The following is a 20,889-nucleotide window of genomic DNA, read 5'->3' as shown; positions in this document are numbered from 1 at the left end:
AATTTGACGATACGATTAGAAAATTTTAAATATCGCGATTTCCACGCAAGTGGATCGTACGATGTTCGCTCGCATTGGCCCGTTTTGTATCGGTAAATTCTCGTCGTGGCTGCTCGTGGGATCGCTTCGGGCGTCGAGTTTTCGTCGTTAGGATTTTCAAGGGTACCGGTGTTCCGATTATCCGAGTAAGGAGGAAATTGTTCTCGACGTTTCGTCTCGAAAGAACGGCGTAACCCCCCCGTTAACCCGTATAATTCGCGTATCGCGCGTATAAATCGAACCACGGTCGAAGTTCACCGAGGCAACGTCGATGGTTACGAATTGACCGTAAACACGAACTTCGCCGCATGAAAAATCCCTCGCCCGGAGGCGGAGAGACCGCTCCGGGAAGGTTATACGGGGAGCCACCGAGCTTAGAGCGCTTTACAGGCGGATACAGCAAGAGTGTCCTGCGCCCTATTGATAAACTCTCTTTCAATGGACGCGGATGCCGGCTCCGCTGTCGAGTATCGATAATATTGAAACCCTGAATGCCGCGCGGTTGAATGTCACAATGCGCTCCAGTGATTAATAGACTTCCGCGACTTTTATCGAAGTAAGATGTTGCTTTCTGACGCGCGCGTTGTCGATGGGTCCGCGTAGAGGGAAGCGGAGTTACCCCCGTGTCGCGAATTCCAAGCGAAGAACCGTTCGTCGAACGATTCGGTCTCGTCGATTCTCGTCTTGGTCGAGGAGGAGGCCGGTCAGTGGCTCGACGAGGGTCTGTGGAGGGTAGCGAGATTTTCCAACGAGAACTCCGGTGTCTCCCGGAATCGCGAGGCAAACCGCGACTCGTTTCGACGAATGGAATAAAGCCGTCGAAACTGGGCCTCTCGCGGTAGCACGCCGCCACCCAGTATAATAATACCGGCTGAATGGGAGCGTGTATGCACGCGCTGGCATATAGACGCGGGAGAACCACGAGGCTGGCCAGTGCTCTCCTTTGTCATTCGACGAAAGGCTTTGTACCGATTATCTGCATACGCTGCCGCGGGTACGGCTTTTCAGCTCTCTCCTCTCCCCACCCGGCTTCGCGTCATTGCGCCGTGATTCCTACGGGCCCCCAATACGGGACACCCTGTATACACACCGAGAGGCTGGCTCGCTAGCGTGCGCGCACCCGCGCTTTGAAGCCTCGTAATAGTTTAGCGTAATCCGGCGTACCTGACTTAGCTATTAGAACTCGGCCGTGCCCAGGCAACGATGTAATCCACGGACGTGTTTTCGCGAGCCCTGGCCAGCTAGACGATGCCTGAATATCAGAGATGGCTCTACCAGGAGGGAGTTTAATTGGATACGATCCGTGACAACGGTGCCGGGGATCATTCGGTTACAGAGACCGCTTCGATTCTCCTTGGAAGCGGTTCACGATCGGAGACCGCGTCGAAGAAACGGGGGATCCCGGATCGGTCACTTCTCTCGGAATCTACGAAAGTTACTCGCGTAGAGAGATACTCGAAGATGGACGAAGAGGAACGACTCGACCATCGAGTAAATCGTTTTCGAGGGTAATATAGACGCGTGGGGAACGTTCGCGAGTAAATTGGTGAGTTTTCCCTGGGAGTTTCTCCTGTCGCTGAATCGATTCCATAATTAGTTTCCTTAAACGATCAGATTCTTTGGAAGAACTCGTGCGGTGTTCGTTGATGATCTCGTGATAATTTTCAAACGGTCGTTTCGATCGTGGAACGAATGCTATCGTAAATTTGATCGTCGATTCGTTGTTTTTGCATTTGAATCGAAGACGACTCGAAGTCTCTCCCCTTTAAAATAAAAAGAAACGTTCTCGAAAATCGAAAAGTTGAACGTTCGACCGTATCGATAAGCTTTCGAGATTCACTGTTTCGACTCGATCGGATTCGGAACACCTTCTCGCGCATTTCCGGTTAATAGGTCGATCGGTCGATTTCGCGTAAAAGAAGGAACGAATTAATTAATAAATCGTGGTAGCCGATCGTGGAACGTATTTCCAATATCCGTCTAGAGGCAGAAAGTTTTATCGGGTCTTTCCCTGGAAGGTTTTTTCTCCCCGCGATGCACCGCCGACTCTCTCCTTTCCTCCCTTTCCTGTTTTCGCTATCTTTTCCTTTTTAACTCCTTCCCCCGTCCCCCGTTCCCCGTCCAGCCGTCGTCCCTCCTCCTTCTTCCCGTGACTACATTCTTTTCAGTATTCACTGTGCAGTTTCTTGTACCGATACTTCCTTCTTTCATCGTCGCGTCATTCAAGCTTTTGATGCCGCGGCGACAAAGCTCTTTACTTCTTTCCGCGAACGAATGAAAGCACGGAACGATGCCGATGTATACCTGCACGTACATACAGATGTATATATACGCGCAGAAAACTCTCTTTCTCTCTCTCCACCTCCCGTTTCTTCCCTCCTACCTCGTTTTTCCTCTCCCGTGGAAATATATCGGTACGCGCGCCCGCGTCTCTGTGTATATATTATACGTGTACACACACGCGGGAACAGGTCGAATTGTGCGCGGGTCGCACACTTCTTCGCTCGCGGAGAATACAACCGGAGTCTCCAAGTTTTCGAGCATCGAGCGACCGGTACTTTAAATATTCGTCGACTCGAGAGGAAAAAACGATCGACGATCCCGTACCTCTTGGCTCGAGCTTCGACGCGGCTTATACCCGCCGTTAATTACGCGTCCCGTCGAGCGAAAGGGTTGCAAGGATACGGCGAACGATCCTTGTCCCGTAAGCTGATCAGTTTCGTTCCACGGGAATTCGATACGTCGCGTATCGTCGCACCGTGGAACCGAAATTCGCGCGATGGTACCACGTACGAGAGGTACGGGCGATCGATTAGCAACAAGTGAGATCGGACCGTGCGAGAAAAAAAAGCGGATCGAAGGGTAAGAAACTCGCGTCGTGGATAGAGCGCACATTCGGCGATCTTACGCGCGGATTTTCTTTTCCAATTGACGATTACCTCGACGATTCCACGATTTTCGATACACGCGGGAATGTTCGATCTTGTGTTTCCGTACCACCGAGATTCCAATACAGTCGCGTTCGCGTTGGTTCGGTTCACACGTTCGTTACCGAGGAAAGTTTCTTCAGTTTCTCCACCGAGCCCGTCAAGATCCGGATTTTCGCAATTGTAATATTCGATCGTGTCCTTAGAGAGATTTCTGGTGACTTTACGGGTTCGATCACCTGTTAATCATTCAGGGTGATTCGCTCGATTCGGTCGTAAAAATGACCAAGAAATGCTTAATATCTGCACGTAATTTCTAAAGAAGGAGCGAATATATTGGGTTGTTCGGAAAGTGATTTCGTTTTCCAAAATGGAGAATATACGATTTAATAAAATGTTTATACGCTCTAAAAGAATCGTGTTTCATTTTCATCGAAAAAAAGAAGAAAAAGAACCCAATATTTCCATTTTAATCGGACAGGTGTGATCGCAGTAGATCCAGCACCGTGGATCGCCCGCCATACTTTCACCCTTCGGCGCGTTCGTTTGGCGCGAATTTCGAAACCGATCGATCGACTTCCAAGGGACCTTGGAACCGTTCGACCAAAGAATTCCGTGTTATCGAAGCGTACGTAAATCCAGTTTCGCGACGCGATTGCAACAGCTAGGCGGCGGTGGCGGTGGCGGCCACCACCCTGGCTTATCGACTTGTTAAACGTCACGATTCGTGAAACGCCGCGGTGATACCGTTAACGCGTTATCAGCCGGTCGTGTTAACGCGTTAGACACCGCCGCGGCGTTAAAACAATGCCAAACAGAACCGTTAACTTGGAGCGCACGAGCACGCCGCCCGCGTCCTTAATGGATCAAGGTGCTTAATTCACGAGTATCGACGCAGGCGTCGCGATAGAGCCGACGGTTATAATGCCATGCGATACACAAGGGGTGCAGCAGCAGCGGTAACGGTGAATTCGCCGCGCGACGAAGACGGAACAACGATTCTACCCGGCGAGAGAGAGAGAGAGAGCGTAGAGAGCGCGTAGAGAGACAGAGAGGGTGAGGGGGAGGGGAAAAGGGTGCGCGAAGACCGGACCAGCGCGGAGGAGAGCGTAGGGGGAAGTCCCTGTCCACGAGCAACTCGCTCAATTCGCTCGTTCTCTCGCTCGCTCGCTCGCTCGCCCAGCAGCGTCATCATAAGACCTCTTTGTTCTCCGGCAATTTCAGCGGCATTGTCACCGTCAACAATGTCCACTTGACATTCTCCTTCTCGCTCGCGCGCATTGTTAACCCATCCCCCCAGCCCCTCTGTCTCCTCCCCCAACGGCCTCCCCCTGCGCGACCCCTCTTTCGATCATAAAGCTCGCAGCAGCCGGCCGGCATGCGTCGCGATTCCGCTCGCGGACACGCCTCGAGAGCTCTTTCTTCCACCGGCACCCGCGTCGGACCCGATCGCGCTCGATTTTCTTCGCGAATTGGGTTACCGTGACTTTTCTTTTTTTTTTTTTTCGCCAGATCTTCGCGGGGGACGTCCCCGTTGCAGGTCCACCTGACCGTGTCCTTTCACCGATACGAGAGTACGTTGTTCCCCGGTTGCGTCCGAGCGACGAGTTGGAAGTTCACGAGGCTCGCGCGGCGAAATTCTTTCGGGCGAAACGAAAATCTGGTCAAGCACCGCTGGGGGACCAACGGTGGCTCTCGAATCGATGGCTTTAACAAAGAGTCAGAGGGAACTCGGTGACGCGTGATCCGGATTTTTTCTCCGAGCACGGCGCCACGGTGAAACTAGTCTCGACAATGGGCGTCGAAATCACGTCGTCCGCGTTAGAGCTGCTTTAGCCGTCCGGATTCCGCAGTAGCCACAACCTTCTCTCTCTCTCTCACTCTATGTTCTCTCTTTCTCTCTCTCTTTCTCTTGCTCCCTCTCCTCTGTCAGTGACCGTGTCTTTCTTTCCACCTTGCGCTCGCGCTTTTCGCAAATGTCCTCTCCTATCCCTGTCTCCCTCTCTCTCCCATCTGTCTATTGTCCACATTGTTACGCGGTGGCATCCTTCTTCCCCGCATTGTTTCGGCGCATTGTTTGACGGCGGCTCGCTCGCTCGCTCGTTCGTCCTCCTCGGCCGACGGCCGACTCATTGTTTCCTCGTTGTTGCGCGTCTGTCCGTCTTTTCGTTCTCTTACCTTGAGCATTGTGAACCCCAGGCGTCGACTTCCGTGCCTCTTTCTTACTTTGGGGAATTAAGCGGTTCCCCCCGATGTCCGCCGAGTCCTCGGCTCGTACCACTGTCGCTCCCGATCGCGGTGCGCGAGTCGTCGCTATCAAACGAGGCGTCGTTTTCGAACGGGACGGGCCTTGATCGCGAGATAATTACCGTCGATCCCCGTACGAGCCTCCAAAAATTTCTCGTACCCGTGCGGTGTGCTGGTGTATATTTACGTATATTATATACAGTCACAGTGTCATTGGTATTGGACGCGGTATTGGTAATAGGTTTCTCTTTTCACTAAAGATAGATCGACTATGTATAAAACTGAGCTAATCGTCTCGATGCCCTCTGTCTTTGTCGTCTTCGTCGCTTACGTCTTTTACAAGTCTCTCGTCTCGGTGCGTCTTCTCAACTGTCCTGTCTTATTACGTCTTTATTCGTGCTCATACTCGTACATCCTGTGACATACTCCGACATACTGTGACATACTGTTTCCAAAACGTTCCTCTCGCACGGTACTACTGTTCGTCCGCGAGAAGAAGGCTAACGAGTGGTTTCATCCCCACTCTGGTTTACGATCTAACAGCTTCCCCCACCACCGAGTAGTTATTGGCCGAGGACGGTAACGAAGACCAGTAGCCAATAGGCAATAATTGGTGGAAGAGCTGGTAGATCGCGAACCAGAGTGGGGATGTAAACACTCGTTAGCCTTTTTCTCGTGGACGGACGGTACATTCTTCGTATTTTCGGCTCCCAGCTGTATTTCCAGGGAAAGTTGAAAATCTCCCGTTTCTCCTCCCTTGATCGAGCAACATCCGGACATTTTTTAACACGATTTCTTCACTTCTACCACTACACGCTCGCGGATTAGAAATTTCGATTTTTGCACATATTTTTCTTCAGGTTAATATCCCTGATAGAATTCTATAAAACTTCGGTAGAAAGATCGGAGTCAAGGCTCCTTCGTAGCCATTCTCCATGATTCCAATGTCAGTTAGGACTCCGAGTCGATCATCCTGCTAGTAGCGGATACTAAGGAATAGATACTTCTGTAGTTCGTGGTCTCCAATTAATGGAGTTACAGACGAAAATCTCTATTGTGCGAATTTTTCTCGAATAAATACTATTTCTTAGCGCACGTGTACCCGTTATTCGTTCGCGAAAATTCGATTAGGCGCGCGAGGATGCGCAATGCTCTGTTATCGCCTCGAGAATCGCATGTCGCGACAACCGTAGTCGGGGATAATATCATTCTGGCCGATCAAGGCCACTTCCTCGACCACGGAGTCGCGTCGAGTGCAGTTGCTTCTACGCGGGGTGAAACGGTGGCGTGTAGCTGTGGTGGTGGTAGGTTCTCGGTGACCTTCGAGAGATCAATCGATTTCCGACTCTGATCCACGTTCTTTTACTCGTTTCTCGAAAGACGTACGATTTTATTATCGGGAACAAAACTCGTATCAATAATATCGGACGTTCAATTTGATCTACGATTTCTTTCATTTTCTTCTCGCTTTTAACGAGTCGCCCGTACGTATATAATCCCTCGTGGCGTGCTCTTTGTACGCAACAAGGAGAAACTTACACGGGTATACAAACCCGTGAATGCTTTTATTATAAAACATCGTTAAACGTTTTATAGGTACTTCGTATCTTTTGTAGCCGGCTTTACACCGAGTACCGTTGAAATACAAAATTGTTTGTAGCTCGGAAACAATGTTTCCGTGTGGCGCAATATTTCGAATTCGCGTGCAAAAATTTGAAAGAAATATTTCACGTACCGCGCGTTCTACGTCATTAAAATAAATAACGTTCGTCCATGTTTCGCAAAGATATCTCTTCCCGGCTTCGACTGTTATTTTTCGGTTTCGACGGAAAATCATTCCCGAAAAAATATCGTCGGGAACAATTTTTTGGAAATGTAACGAACTTCCCGCTGGAACACTGCCGCTCGAAAGTTTCGAGCATTCTTGCACACTTCTAGATACACACGTTCTTATCTCGCACGATAGTTAGTCCGATTGCGTCTCCTCCGATACGCGTTTTTCGTGGTTTTCGATCACGCGTGCACGGACGTTTCTCGTATAGAGAGACGACCCGGTTCGAGATGCGAATTATCGCCCCGTGCGAAGGAATCGTCGAAAGAAAATCACGACTGACCACTCGTCAGAATGTTCGAGTTTACAGACCGTTGGCACCGGTTTCCCCGTGAATACTCGGGACATTTAAGCACGGGGGTTCATTCGAAGATGCATATACACCGGTACTCGCGCGTGTGTACATGTCTATATGTATGTACATACATACATACCTACCTACCTACCTACCTACCTACATACATACATACATACATATATATATACATATACATACACACAAACATACTTATATATATACATACATATATACAAATATATATATATATATATATATATATATATATATTTCGTGAGAGTGGTGGCGCTTTACTTATGGAACGCATTGTTCTATTGTGCGCGGGAGATGAGCGCATTACTGTCCCTTGTCCCCCTTTTCGAGCAACCCCGGGACAATATCGTGCCGTCGTTAATCAGGCATCGTTCCTGGACGAGCCACATAGTAATTCGCGGAGGTTTATGCTCGCGGAGCACGCATTTAGATTCACAGCCCGCTATAGCCGGTGATACTAGCTTAGACGCGATACTGGAAACTCGATAACGTTAGTTATAGACTCGGGGCTTAACGGTCCGAGTGACGTTCCGGATCCACGCTGTTCGGAACCTCATTGTGTCGCTTTACTGCCACGTTCCGGGGCAGTTTTGTCGCCAATTTTATTTCGACGACTGCGAAAACGTATTCGATCACCGTTGGAACGATATTCATCGCGAACGCGACCCGAACGCGCCGTGATAATTGGAAAATAACGATCTTCCGTTTGTCGGTCGTAGTTCCATCGTCGATCGTATTCGCGTTAGCTGGGAAAAGACGGCAACTACGACGCTGGAACGCGCGAGTCGCATCGATCGGTGTCGGATCGCGGTACAACAACGTTTGGAATTGTTTGTACGATCGTTCGGACAACGCTGCAAGGACGATCTTTGGGCGAGGTTCGAGAGAGAGATACCTAGATGTTCTCCGCGGAGAATCGATATCGATCGGGTAACCCTCCCTTCGTCGTAATAACAAGAAGAATAGAAACGCGAGTTGTGAACCAGTAAAGAGGTAACGGTGTTGGCAGGAGGAGAAGGAGAAGGTTGTGGATGAGTGGAAAGAAGAAGAAGAAGAAGAGAAAGAAGAAGAAGAAGCAGAAGAAGAAGAAGAAGAAGAAGGGTGCTCGTGCGTGTAAAGCACGTATACGTGTATTCGCGAGCGACGAGGAGTGGGAGGTAAAGTGTTCGCGACGAATCTACGGAATGGGGTGGAAGCACAATGCTCCAACAATGACGCTATTGTGGAAACGAATAACACATACTCCTGCGCTTTACCCTGCGCTTTACCCTGCGCCTCGTCGGGGGTAAGCTGCATAGCTGAATCAAATGAATACGAGAGTGCCATCGCCTAAGACACAATTCCGAGTGTGGATATCGCGAGAAAAATTTGCTTCGAAAATTTACGGCCACTCGTTGACCGAGCTAGTAGGCCGTGACTCTTTCCACGGCCCGAGGGGGAGGAAATTTTCCCGGAAATCGATCTCGAGGAAAGTTCGAGGGACTCGCGCGAGGCCTTGGGATTTTTTCGGTACTGAGATCCTCGCGAGACGCCTCGTCGACGACGTCTTCGAAGCTGAGAAGCGCCGTTACGTTGCTCCAGATACGATTCGGGGAATATTCGGAACACGCGAGGAAAGTTGCGCGGGGTTGGTGTGTCGCGTAACCCAGTAGTTCCGGTCGCTTATGCGTCAGACGGTATCGCACGTACCGTGCTGTTTTCAGGAAATAACGAATACGAATGCAGGGAAAACGGCTCGTCCGGACGTGGGAACTCTCGATGCTTTCGTTCGACGTTGTTCGGGTTCTTTGACGCAGATCCTTCGGACCTCGGGTATTCTTCGTCTCGCGACCTCTTCGCTGATAATGCACAATTATAATCGGACCGGACCAACTCTCGTACGATAACGTTCGAGCGACTCGAAACGAGGACAGCTTCTCGAGGATTTCGACCGTTCTTCGGGAGATATTAAGAAGGAAAAATTGGAGAAGAAACAACAACGACGACGACGACGACGACGAGGACGAGGATGTTCGTAAGATGGCAGACACAGCCGGTTCGCGGTGCACGCATAAATAAAGTAGCATCATCGCGATGGTTCGAGGGGGCAGAAGGTCGACGAGGAGGTCTGGACGAGGGCAATACCGCGGCGGGGGTAGGTACGTAGGCAGATTTAATTAGCATGGACCAACGGAGGCCCTCGGGGGTTGCCGGGGGCGCGGACGAGGGCAGTTCGAGCGTTAAAGTTAAATGACGGTTGGCGGTTGCTTATTCTTCCCGGCAACTGATGCTTGATAATCTGCGAAATCTCCCCGCCGGCTCTCAATTCTGCTCGATAGTTCGCTGCCTGTGCAGGCCAATTCTCTCAATGGAACAACTCAGCCACGGACTGACTGGCTTAATTGTAGTTGCTACGTCTCCTCTACCCCCGGTTTCGTTTTTTCCTTTTCCCCTGTATCCTACACCGGGAGTCATTTTCTTCGGGGCTCGAGCCGCGTTTCCGAAAATTTCTCTCCCGTCGAGGAACGCTTCGAGTTCGCATCGTCCTTTCTCCGATGGAAACGAACAGAAACCAGAGAGATTCATCTTTTTTGGAAAAGAAAGAGATCGCGACTTCAAAATTGTAGAACTTCTCGCCATTTTTGCTACGATCACCAGCTTCAACGTGGATAACTCACGGACGCGTAGACACGCTTCTACAAGGCGGAGCGATTTTTAAAAGGAAATTCTCGCAAGGCTACCATTTCTCGAGGTTTCCAAATCGTCGATTTATTCTGGAACGGAATCGTGTATCTTATTATTCTTACGATTGTTCCGTGTAAAAAAGAAGAAAAGGTACTCGTTAGGGGATGGTACTCGAAACGCATGGATTTTACAAGATGTACCCAGCACCGTCGCGTAGCACACTGTTAACGTTTAAAAAAATACACAGTTCTATTTTGAAAAGAAAAAAGAAACATCGACGATTCTTTTTCGTATCGTCACGTTTTCCCCTTGGAAGCCCCGCAACGGAGACATTTAATCGTTCCCCGTCGAAACGGTCCACCGGGTGAGTCGATTAAAATACTTTTCGAAAGAACAGCGTCGCGCGCTAAGAGTCCAGGAAACACATTCAGGGGAGTAAATTTTAATCGCGCGACGTTCGGCGATCGGTCGTAGGGGCGATACGATTCTCCCGGCAACCGAAGGGGTGACGGGGGTGGGGGCCGCGCGGGCGCTAGTTCGCGACCGGGTGGGTTTCCTGTTTGCGCTTAGAATTTATTCAGCGAGCGTGCATTTCGCGGAACATTCCGCGGAAAGGATCGTCGTGCAATCGCGCGAGATCCGGCATTAACCTATTCCGCTTTGTCGCGTGCGTGTAGCATCCTCCTCGCTGCGGAGGGTGGGCGCGTGGGGGTGGCGGTGGTGGTGGCGATGGCTAGGGGAGGGGGGAGTGTGTGTGTGGGGTGTGGGGTGTGGGGTGGATCCCTCCATCCCTCTTCCGCTCTTTTTCGCCGTCCGACACCCATCCCAGCGCCAGCTTTCCCCGCGCCTCGCCTTTCCTCCGCAATTTTTCCGCCACATTTGCCTTTGTCTCGCGACAACAATGCATCGCCTCTACTGCGATGACATAAAAATATGTGCACCGATGTCTCTCGTTCTCTCCGCCTCACCCTCCCACAGCCTTTCTCTCCGTCTGTTACTTTTCCGCTTGTCTCTTCTACCATCTCCAGCCGCCCAACCCCGTCGCGCCACTCGCTCTTCTTTCGTTCCCCGTCATAGACGAACGTCTGTCGGCGTCGCGCGGCCGAGCATCGCGTTCGTTCGTTCGTTCGTTCGTTCGTTCGCTCGTGCTCGCTCGTGCTCGCTCGTGTTCGCGCGCGCACGTGCGAATTAATTCGGCTTGTCGGAAGACGAATGCCGCGCGCGCTGTCGCGTTCGGTGATGCTTTCCCCTCCGTGATTTTCGCCGTTCTTTCGAAAAAAGAAAAAAAGAAAAACAAAACAAAACAAGGGTGTTGCGATCTGGAACAGGCGGAGGGAGGGAGGCAGGGAGGCAGCGACGAAGTTTCAAATATCCGCGTAGATTTTTCTTTCCCCGTGAGATACGGTACCGCTTTTGTTTGGCTCGCGCTGGGACCCGCTTCTCCCTTCGATCGCTCGTTCGAAACTGTTACGATTCGAAGTTTTTGCACGCTCGGGAGCCGAGGAGAACTATACCTGGAAGGAATGTCCCGTCGTTCGGAATTTCGACCCATACCACGCGACAAATTCGACCGCGCGATATCCTCGCGCGGGAGTCGCAACTTTGGCCCGTGTCGCGTTCAACGCGGCGCCGATCGAATCAAAATTTTCCACCCTGCGCTCGGAGAATGTTCGAGCTACTTGAAAATACACGCCGACGGATTCGAATTTGCGAGATATTATTCGAGCGCATCGATCGACAGGTTTGTATCGTAACGAACTTATCGACTCAGAATCGCGACACTCTCGGATACATTGTTCATCGTTCGATCGTGACTTTTTTTATTTTGTTTCACTCGTACGGAAGTGGTTCGTACAATTCGCAAAAAGGGAGAAAGCGGAGACAGGTGAGGAAAATCGTGGAAAGGGAGGTGCACCAAGAAGTCGCGAAAGGAGGTAAACACTTTCACAAGCGCCTCCTAACTTATGATTAGCGTGGTCCAGCGACTGGGGCAAGAGTCGTCGAATTCTATGTATCGTTCTTTCGAGTATTAACTACTATCCGGCTAAGGATTAGCGACGTAACGCAATGATTGAACTCGAGTTGGATTTGTTAAGATCTACCAAAGATCTTCCAAATCTGCGATTACAGTAGCGCAGCTCGGTACGCGTTATTTTTTAAATTTTACTCAGGTTGCCCAATTGTACGAGGTATCGAGGTCTTAAGAGTTGCTGTACCGTTGTGAAATTAGTTTCTCGGCGATCGTTCGCGGTAGCAGCGTCTCACCGCATCGTCATCGATGAGGGTGATCGAGTGTCGTAAACCTTATGCTACGACACTTGCGGGTAACAACATCGCTAAATGTATCTCCAACCCCTGGCCCAATTTCCTGCACCCCTCCAAATCGCTGTCCAACCTCCCCTACATGGGACAAGCTGGGCGATAGACGACGACCGTTCGGGAGGAGTGCCCCACGAAGGAATTCTTGCACCGATTGGTCGATCGTGTCATCGTCCACGTTCCGTGTACTTTTTAGAACCCTTTGGAAATCTTAAATGCTGAACGTTAAAACTGTCGAGAACAGTTGGAACTGTACGAACGCTCTAGGTCTAAGAACTTTTGAAATGTGTCTAAGGCACATTTAGACCTATCAAACATTTAGGTACGCTGGACTCTGGATTTCTTCACATTTCGCATCCGTTACGTTACCGTTGGTAACAATATTACGAAAAATGCAGTCGAATCTGTGAATGCATCGAGAATACACTTCGATATCCCCTAACGCGAACGATCGTTGCTCGTGCAGGATTCGAACCGAAAATATTGTCAATTTCAAGTTGGTGTAATTCTCGTAACGGTTACCGTACCGTTCGGGTAGTAATTGGCTCCGCGAGGTCCGCTAAGGTCGAGTGGTAGAGCGATCGAGGCGATCCCGATCGAGGCGTGCTCGAGCAATCGGGGTAGGCATCGGTGGAAAACGTTCATCGCCACGGACACCTGTGCCCTGTCCCCAACCCTTGGAGGTCGAGGCGTGAAAAGGAAGTGCCGCGGCTAGGCTGCGGGAATATTGTTCTCGACGGCGGCGGCGGCGGCGGTGGCGGCGGCCGGCGTCGTCGTCGCCGGAATTTTCGTCGGATGCTCGAACAATGAGCATGCAAATGATCGGCCGAAGATCGATATCGGTCCCTGGCTGCGATCAGAATTTTCCCGCGACTGGTACCGGGGGCAGCTCTGCCCCTTCGACCCACCCCTCCCTCCCAACCCCCGTCTGCCCCCGCGGGAGACAAAAGGGGGCCGGCGCCGGTTGACAATGGCCCGATGGCATTACGTATGCAGGCACAGGGCTTCGCTCTTTTCGAATTCGTTGCATTCTGCCTCTGCCTCTGCCTTTCCGCAGCCACCGCCTCCCTCGAACCCCCTTCCAATCTTTTCCCTCCTACGCACGCCCTCCGCAACCTCTCCGGTGTGCCGGTACGGCTCGGAGCACCGCGGCGTTTCGTTCTCCTCGATCTGCACCCATCCTCGCGGCTCCATTCTGCAAATTGCAATCGGCAATCTGCCGGCCCTTTGTCTCGTTGTTCTCTTTTCCTCCTGGCCTCTCCTGACCCGCGATCCGAGACCGGGAAAGCGTTAATTGAGGGGGCGCGACCCGACGCTCGCCCCCGCCACCGCCGCCGCCGCCCCACTCTACCTCCTCCGAGTATGCGGTGAATTCTTTTTAAGATTCCTCGACCGCTTTCCCGCGTCCCCTTTCGTCCCGATCGGCGATACATCGGCTACTTCCAGGAGAAAGAGAAACGATCGATGCGCGGACTCGAGCGTATACCGACAACGGTTACGAACAAGTGGAACCTGGACGGTGTCGAAGTTCCCTCGACCCTTCGATCACGGACGATTCAGCCTGCAAAACTTACCCCCTACGCGGAAAATCTTCTCGCGTATCGAGCGTACGTACGTATCAGCTCGTGAGTGTCCATCGTGCGTTAACCACCCATCGACCGAAGGCTTACCGAGGGCCGAATCGAACGTCTCCGCGACGATTCCGTAGACCGTTCCAATGTTTCTTCGCGGCGCGGTACGCTCGAGAATAGGTGTTCGAGGCGGTCGGTTCTCCCTTCCTCGCGGACGGTCCTTTGAAACGCGCTACGTTTCGAACGTAAAGCGACGCGAGACGCAAAGACTTGTACATAATAAACCGCTTCGGCTGACGGACAGGGGTGGGGAGGGGTCAGAGAGGGGAACAGAAGCGAGGGAATCAGAGATCCGCGTTGAAAACGAAAGAGGGAGAAAGAGGTTGGGGGGGAGTTGCGCGAAGGCGGTGGGAAGAGCACGGCGGGTGCATAGAATCTAAACTGCACAATGGATGGTAATATCGAATGGCAGGGAGCTGCCGTGTACGGTGCCGGTCTATTCAATGCAATAATTATAAATTGGTGTCTTTCAACCGGCCGGCAAATCGACACGTAACGAAGCCACTGTAACTGCGTCCACGGCGACAACTTTCCGCCCGCTTTTGACTCCGCGACCGCGCGAGCGCGCCTCTTCCACCCTCGCGTTCCTCTTTCGCACCTATGCGTTCGACGCGCGCGAAATCGCGAGAACAGCCGCGCGACGGATTTGTAAATATTCTCTCCCGGGCGCGAGTTAGCCTCGTTTCGAGCGCGACGACAATCGCGTTTGGTATCGATCCCTTCGTTGTCCGACGAGCCACGGCTAGATCCGATTGAATCGAAAGGAAATTAACGACGTTGATCGATGTACCGGTGCCGCTGACGATGAACGTACCCGATATTAAAACGTGACGTCTAGATCGCGGCTAACGGATGCTCGAAACCGCCGCGTTGATACACGGCCGGTTAATACGCTGGAACGGAATAATTCGCGTTAAATGGAACTCGATCCGAGAGAAGAAGGTCGACGTTTTCGAGACACGTGTTTCTTTCTTTCGAAAGTTTCCCGTGATTTTCTACGATCGCATTCGGTGAAACGTTCGTCGCTTGTTGTATCGCAACACTCGAACGAAGATCTATCTACTGGATGTACGTACACGGATCGACCGTGGTCCCTATTCATTAGGCACCGAGCCCGAAGTAATCCCCCTGGATCCTCGTCCATGGTGTTCGAAAACCGAAGATTACGAAGTACAAGCGGGTACACGATTCGCGTCGATGGCTCGAATTTTCCACCGACTCGGAGCATCGCGATCTTCGCGCTCGTGGTGTACAACCGGACAACTCGACGCTTGTCGAGAATCGCGGAGAAACGACGCTCGAACGGGTACCAACGATGCTCGATTTCTTTGTCGTTGAAAATTCATCCGTTTCGCGACCGAACGTCCCGGTGAGGGAAATTTGTTCAACGATACGAGAGAGCGAGACCCCTTCGTGATTCCCAAATTAATCGAAAACCGTCTCGGGGGAAAGTCGAGCGATTTCGAAGCGCGGAATCGTACCCGGGGAGACGAATCTCGAACGATTTTTGGAAAAATCGCCGGACGAATGTTCGCGTTTCGTTAGAGCCGAGCTTCGGTAGCGAACTTTCGACCGACCGGGGCGGAAAAAATTGATCTCCCGCGGCTGCTGCACGGATACGTATGCACGTACAGACAGTTATGTAATTAGGGCGAAATACACGACTCATCGTTACAGAGTCCATGCATCCAAGGGTTCGCTTTAACATGGCGCAACCACGGAACCACCGTGCACGGCCCCGAGGCAGTTACCAACTTAATGAAGCTGTTTTCCGTTTAATTAGAATCCCACCGTGATCCTTCCATTCTTAGACGGGTCTCGCGGTTAATCCTTCTTCCCGCGATATTAAGACGGCAGCCAGTTCCTTGCAAAGCGGGCCGCGTGCACAATATCGCGATCTATAACCACCGTGTCTTTATGCACTCGCGAGTCTGCGCGTTCGCGCGTATGTATTATTTACAGATACCGGGCTCGCGATTTTTATTGCTTCGGGATTCGTCCGCGATACGTCTCCCTGAGATTCGGGCGGAATTGCATCTAGCACCGAGTCTCGTTCACCGCGCTCGGGAATTCTATTTTCGCGTTCGACACACTTACTTCCTCGTTCCGTGGCTCTCTCACCGATCCTTGGACGATCACCTGCGCGAGGATCTTCCATCGATCGATACCGACCGACATTCGTAACCGCGGTTCGGATTTGTATTTCGAGTTTACGAATTGCGTTCGAATCGATTCGTTTCGCGTCGAATTAAACCGGACGAGGACTCCTCCTCTTGGATTCAACCCTTCGCGCTCGAGGCATTTTCCCTACCAGAAACCGACGTCCCGAGAAAATTCTTCAAGCCTCTTAAAATTAATCCGAAACGGAACATTTTTATATATTTCGCGTACGTACGTTTACACTCTGCAAGAACGTAATATTTCAATTCCAATTTGAATCCCAAACCACGCGGTTCTCCCGGATCGGAAATGGTACACCGAATTAGGCGACGACCGAGGGTCTCCTCTCGAGTACAAAGGGTCGGTCATTTTTCAAGGATACACGAATATAAAACGCGAGTTTCGTTCTATCGAAATCCACGTTTCCGCGGTGAATCTCGCGCAGCGCGTTCAACGCAGTCACGGTGTACTCACAGGTAAAGTGTAAACTGCCAATCTTTTCCACGTGCATTCTTCCGAGATACTTACGATCGTACAACGCCGGTCAACGATTGAAAACTGCATCGTTTCGAGTCGAGAAGAGGCCTCGATCGCAATTGCTCGAAATCGGTTCGCCAGGTGCGAGCGATCTCGAATTGGAGCAGGTCGCGTTCAATCGGCGGTGTAAATCGCGGGAAGCTCGCGTCGATCGGCAAGAAGGATCGTTTCGGGAATCCCGGGTAGACGATGTCGATTCGAAACTGGAGACGGCGGTGCTCGTCGTCGTCGTCGTCGTCGTCGTCGGCGGCGGCGGCCATGCCGTGGGGCCGGCGCTCTTTTATTTCGAAAACAATGGAAGGGCGCTTTGTTTCAGGCATTGTCAGGCGGACAGTAACGCGCGCACAAAAGTTATAATGAAACGCTATTTATTTAAATGTATAGGTGCCACGGTGCTCGCCACCAGCGAGCCCCCCTCGGCTTTCCTCCGCCCTGGCGGTCTACGAACTTGCCTCTCTTTGTGTACGTGCACGAGCCGGTGCTCCACACCACGGCCGCGGTGCCACCGGCCGAGCCGTTCTTATTCCGTATTCTTTTATCCCGCTATCACATTTACGGTGCCATTCTTCCCGCGGCAATTGTCTTCTTAAGGCGATACAGGGAACGGCGCGTGCGCCGACCGAGACGCGTTTTTCCGCTCGGCGATTAAAAATCGCGAATCGATGTCTGGAGAACCGGGGACCGTCGATGTTTCAGCTCACGAACATAGCTCTCCGCATCCTCGAGTTCTCGTCGGTTCGTCGATTACCTTCGCCTCTGCGAACACGCCTCGGCGTTAAACGGACCCTTCCTCGACGCACCACCACGTGTACCACCTTTTTTATTTCACCCTTTCGATACGGGGGACGCGATCCGAGAGAAACATTTAGAAGGGGTATCGGCCACGATGGAGATTCCATCGATAGGAGGCCGAACCGAATTACCTTTCCGTGCGGGTGAAAACCCGAGAAACAGTTTCGGATGATGTTCGTGGGAAGGGAACGATTCTAACCAGCGTTAAACATACAATCTAATCGCGCGCCAAGTACGCTGAGTATGCGGCAAATTATTGTTGGAAGTTGGACAAACGCGATAAATAATTTGTAAAGTATTCCTCTTGCAATTGGTCCCCTATTTTCTACCCAATCGATTTTTTCATTCTTGGAATAAGATTCGCGTAGCAAGTTATCGGAGTGTTGGGTGAAATTTTCAAATTGATTCTTCCTGCGTGAATTTCCATCGAGTGTGGTCCATCAGTTGCGTATTTTTCGAGAAATTTGTTTACTTCTATTAAGTGTCTGGGAACAGTTGGAAACGTTGGACGAAAGTCTTCTGCGTAGTTTCGATCGTGCGGGTGTTCGTTGAATTGGCTTCTCGTTAAAATTCCGAGAAAAACCATTAAGGTTCTGACAGGAACGATCGATTCGATAGAGGAGGCTCTGACCGAGGACGCTACTGGACCGAAGGAGCACCGTACGAGAAAGTAGTACCGATAACAATTGGTTATATTGACGATCCAATGAACACGGTAACTCGATATCTCGCTGGGGGACGCCTAATTGATCGAGGAAAATAGACCGATGGTTTCACGATGGTCGAGACTTCCATCGTGGTACCGCCGATCGTCTTGCGTCGCGACGCCTAGGGAAATCTTTCGGGACGTTCCACGGAATCGGTGTTTGAATAATTTTGTTTAATCGCCACGGATTACCGACGGCTAAACGAAGACCCGGTCACAATGGCAGAATTAACGCGCACGGGGATAACGCAAAGTTGCGTTTAAGTGGGAACAACCGTAACAATTAGATGCATATCCGGAGATCTTTGGGGGCGAGTGCAATTAGATACCGCTGGACAAACGACTGAATTATAAATTGCGTCTCGTTCGGAGAAGTAGAAGAAGACAACGGTCCCCGGGCTTAATAATCGTTTCCTGCGGTTCGCCGACGCCTGCGCAGAAATGATCGCTAATTCGACTCCGTAATGAAATAATAGTTCGCCGTTTGAACGGTGTGGCTGTGCCCGAGTGTGAATCAATCGTTGGACAGATTTCACCCTCGCGTTGCGCGACCAGTTCCATCGACTCGCTTCGATTCGTAAGAGGAAGAAGCGGAACGAATACGAACAAGTTCTTTTCGCGAGTGTTCACGCGGGTATCGTCGCGATTTCCATTAACGACGACCGGTGCATCCACTTGGTGAGCTGTCCGTGATACGATTCACGGTTTTCCTTCGGCGACCTTCTTTCATCGCGCGTGCAATTTATCGCGGAGCTTCGGAGCCGCTCGAAATTACGTCCACGGAATTTCGCGACAATGTTCGTGGAAGTTTCATCGCATTCCAGGCCGTCAGCCGCGCGATGCATACGAGCCAAGGTGCATCCCCGCTTCCTCGTTTCTTTCTCCTCGTAATGGAAAGGAAACCGCGTCTCTTATTTTCCCGTGGCAAAAAAAAAAAAAGAAAAGAAAAAAAAGTACGCGCCACGAGGCACCTGCGCGCAGACGCGTCCTTCACGAGCGTGCTACACCCAGGGGAAGAAAGGGGGGCAGTTCCTTTCAACGTATCGAATGAATCGACAACGATGATATCGAGGGATTCGGTGTAACAATGCGTCTTGCTCTACGGTCCTGGTTCGTTTTAGGGTGGCGGTAGGTAGACCCTCGACGTCCGAAGGGCGAGCCCGTTGTCGAGGACGCGTTAAATGTTTCGGGGGGGATTTTCTATTTCCTGCGAATTTATTCGTCGTTTCGTCGACTCGTCGAAAGACGACTAAGTGCGGACGATTCGTCGCCGATTGTCGCTCGCTCTCGTCGGAAGGTGCGCGAAAATTCGAGTTCCATCGTACAGGTAAACGCGGTAACATCCGCAGTTTAATTTAGAATCGAGCGTCTCGTCCTTCCTCGCGTTCATATTTTTACAATTCGCTGGTCGGGAAAGCTTTCCGCGACACGGAATCCCGTGTAACGTCGCGTTGAGAATTTCGTTTCAATTAGCTTGTTCGTTGCCCGCGACGACGAGAGTAAGAATTTCGATCGAAGCAAGTTTTCAGTTCGAAAGTTTTCCACGAAGCAAATTTCACGCGGTACTTGACGGTATTGTGCTTATTTTTACCTTTATCTCTTCGTGTTGTTCTTCTTTGCTTTTCGAGTAACGGAAGCAACGATTTGGTAAGTTTTCAGTTGCAATCTTTTCTAGTTGTCCATTGCGACGTTAAAGTTTCTTCTCGAGCATTTTTAACGAAAATCGCTCCGATGCTCGATCGAAGAAAGCATTGTACGCGCGGGAGCAACGTACGCGCGGAAGACGTTCCGTAAAAAAATCTATAACGTTTTTCTTTTACAATTAATCGGTCATTATTTTCTGGATGCACCTCGTGCACGTAGCCGATCCACGTCGCGTTAACTCGACGGGGGTGGTGGTGGGGAGACGCGGCGTAGTGGGGGTAGCACGGTCGCGGAGCTGCGAGCAGTTCCATGCTGCGCGCGAGACGGTGAAGTACGTATGTGCGATCGTCCGCTGTATTATTCTGAAAGTGGTGTTTTTTTCCGCGTTTCTTGCGACAGTGAAAGCAACCGTGCCTCTCTCAACGTAGTGTTACTTGGTTTCTCGGCCCAGTGCGTCGGAAATAAAGTTCTCGCTTCGAACGCATCGGAGTGATAAGTGCCCGCGCGTTTCGATAAGTGACATGTCAGTGAACGTCAGTCGCGTTGACAGCGAACCACTTCGCTAGCGAGGGAAAACATAACCTCGTCGAAGGAACGTTGCGAGTTAAAGAAAACCTGTACGTACCTTTCTACCGATGCTTGCCATTTCGCGGGTGTCTTCCGGAGACCTAACCTCTCGTGACCATCGCAACAGAAGCTGCGATACGCTCCCGGACGACGATTCAACGTTGGAAAATGAGCAGCCAATGAGAGTTCGCGAATCCTGTGGACCGAGAGTTATCTCCGGTAGGTTATTTGTTTTCGGCGGGACGACTCGACGAATGGCGCGACCGCGTTCGAGTGTGCGCTCGAGATTCTCGATCGAGAGTCGCGACGATCGGTGATTGATCTTGCGATTCTCGAAACTGGCGTTGTCGCGGAAAAAATGCCGTTACGCTGGTCGAGTGTCCGTTAACGCGTGTTCGGGAGTGTTGTTTACTGTCCTTGGCGGTGTCTAGTTCGTGTGATCGTTAGTTTCGTTCGCGCGTCTTGCATTCACCAGTGACCGTGCCGAGGTTTCT

This window comes from Ptiloglossa arizonensis, chromosome 5 (assembly GCF_051014685.1).
Source record: "Ptiloglossa arizonensis isolate GNS036 chromosome 5, iyPtiAriz1_principal, whole genome shotgun sequence".
Classification (NCBI taxonomy): domain Eukaryota; kingdom Metazoa; phylum Arthropoda; class Insecta; order Hymenoptera; family Colletidae; genus Ptiloglossa; species Ptiloglossa arizonensis.
The sequence above is the reverse complement of the archived record's forward strand: the minus strand, read 5'-3'. Positions refer to the sequence as shown.